Source organism: Rhamphochromis sp. 'chilingali' (genome assembly GCF_963969265.1).
Source record: "Rhamphochromis sp. 'chilingali' genome assembly, chromosome: 5".
Taxonomy (NCBI): domain Eukaryota; kingdom Metazoa; phylum Chordata; class Actinopteri; order Cichliformes; family Cichlidae; genus Rhamphochromis; species Rhamphochromis sp. 'chilingali'.
In genome coordinates this window covers 24,659,945-24,662,817 of record NC_137932.1, presented here as the reverse complement: position 1 = coordinate 24,662,817, position 2,873 = coordinate 24,659,945, and positions in this window count along the sequence as shown.

The following is a 2,873-nucleotide window of genomic DNA, read 5'->3' as shown; positions in this document are numbered from 1 at the left end:
ACACAGACACAAACATCCATTCCCACCCTCATGCTCTCATATGCACTCACTCCACACTCAACCAACGTGGAGACAGACATAAAGAGACGCTGTACACACAATCACACTCCCCAAGCGTACTCTACAAACCGGGTCTAGGTACCCTTGCCCCTGGAGGGGGGAATTGCACCCAGACCCAGGTGGTGTTACCCTTTTCCCTGCGGTGGGGAGAGGCAGACCACCCCGACTCCGCAGCAGCAGGGAGGCCCCACACCCCAGACCGCAGTCGGACGGCCAACTCCTCCTACTAGCCCTCCCGCTCCAGCAGGCCGCAGAGAATGGGGGTGGGAGAAGACTCCAAACCTCCCTCCACCCGCTCATTGTAGTGTTGATGCATATGTGTTCTAAGGTGCAATTAAAACCCAGGAGGGCATGGAGCTACCTGCCAAGGAGCAGCAGGTAAGCGCATAGTCCCTCCTGCTAACCCTCAATGACTAAGTGTATTTAAAATTGAGAGGTGGGCAACGACGTCAGGGGTGAGGTATACACCCTGATGGTGATTTGGACTCCGTGATTGTGCCCACCCCCAAGATCCTATATGTATGTGTAATGAGAGTGTGAATAATGTGAATGTCTAAGTTGTGGGATAAAATTGAGGCAGAGGCAGCCAGAAGGGGACGGGGGGGGGGGGGGGGGGGGGTAGCCTCCTCTGCACCCTGGTGACATACCCCCACTCCAAGGCCCTGCATGTGTGGGTGGTTGTGGAGGAGCGGGAAGAGGGAGGCACCAATAAACATGAGATCTGGTGGCCAAAAACAAACCTTTGAATGTTGAAACGAATCCAATTTCAATCCGGGAGAAGCAAAACAAAGGAAATATGTTTAGGTTGACAGTTTAGAGTTTGTTCGGACGGGACGATGAGACCAATGTGTTCCACACGCGCCGCCAGCAGCGTGGAAGTTGTTTGTTTGTTTTTTTTAATCATATTTGGTATTAAAATAAATAAATAAAAAATGTACAAATAGACTTTTCCATAAGAATATAAAAGCAAATTTTAGCTAAATAGCTAAATGTCAGGTTAGGAAAATTACATTAAAATAACGTCTTGATGCATTCTCAATCATCCAGGAAAGTCTCCAAAAGTTGATTCTGTTCATCTGGACGTAGCGTTTTGTGGGAGAAACGTTTCGTCACTCATCCAAGTGACTTCTTCAGTCTCAGCTGACTGCAGGTTTCCCCAAATCTTATAAACAGTAAATTTGTATAATGACTGAAACAGTCACAGAAGCGTTGGAGGTAGTCCGTAAGAGATTACAGGATGACCCCAACCTCAGCAACAGGACCACTCTCAGCAACGACCAAGTGTGTTTGCTTTTGGAGCTGTGTCTTCATTCCACCTACTTCACATACAAGGGTCAGTTCTACAGGCAGAAACACAGGTGTGCCATGGGCTCCCCAGTTTCACCCATCGTTGCTAATTTGTACATGGAAGAAGTGGAAAAGAGGGCTTTGCTATCCTACCCTGGAACACCACCAAGCCATTGGTTCAGATATGTGGATGACACCTGGGTGAAAATCAAATCTCAGGACGTACTACATTTCATGGATCACATTAACTCGGTGGACCGACACATCAAATTCACCAGGGAGGATATGAAAAGGGGCAGGTTAGCCTTCTTAGACTGTGACGTGTACCGTAAACCTACACATACGGATCAGTATCTAAGGTTTGACTCTCATCATCCACTGGAGCACAAACTGGGTGTCATTAGGACGCTACAACACGGAGCGAACACCATCCCCACAGACACAGCGGCCAGGAAAGCTGAAGAACAGCACATCAAGAAGGCCCTGAGTAAATGTGGTTATCCCAGCTGGACTTCTGTCAAAGCGGGAAAGGCACCTAAAGAAAGCTCCAGCTAATCCAGGAGAGAAGGACAACCACTGCCCAAGCAAAAACCTGTAGTGATCCCATATGTGTCAGGAGTATCAGAGCAATTGAGACGCATTTTTTCTAAACACCAGGTCTCTGTGGCTTTTAAACCCCAAAACACACTGCGCCAAAAATTGGTCCACCCCAAGGATCGGGTCCCCCGACACAAACAGAGTAACATAGTGTACGCTGTTAAGTGCCAGGAGGATTGCCAGGATTTATACATCGGGGAAACCAAACAACCTCTGGCGAAGCGGACGGCACAACACAGAAGAGCTACCTCGTCAGGCCAGGACTCTGCGGTCTATTTACACCTACAGACCAGTGGACACTCTTTGAAGGATGAGGATGTGCACATCCTGGACAGGGAGGAACGCTGGTTTGAGTGCGGAGTCAAGGAGGCCATTTACGTGAAAAGGGAAAGACCATCTCTGAATCGAGGAGGGGGCCTAAGGGTACATCTTTCGCCATCTTACAATGCTGTGATTGCAGCCATTCCCCAACTCTCTGTGAATGGTACTCATGGCCATTGATCTGTGGTCTTTGATCAGTGGGTTTTGGTCAGTGGTTGTTGATCAACGGTCATGAGAATTTGCATAATTATGATTAAGGAACTGACCTCCCAGCCCATTGTTCCCTCGGTGGGCTGGTTTCAGTCATTATACAAATGTACTGTTTATAAGATTTGGAGAACCCTGCAGTCAGCTGAGACTGAAGAAGTCACTTGGATGAGTGACGAAACGTTTCTCCCACAAAACGCTACGTTCAGATGAACAGAATCAACTTTTGGAGATAGAAAAATATAGTTTTTCATATAAACTTGATTATTGTCTGTTGTAGGGCTGCAAACGATTATTTTCATAGTCGACTAGTCATCAATTATTTTTGCGATTAGTCGACTAATCAGATCATGTATCCATTGGACGTAAAACATACGGCTTATTGCACCAGCATTCATCTG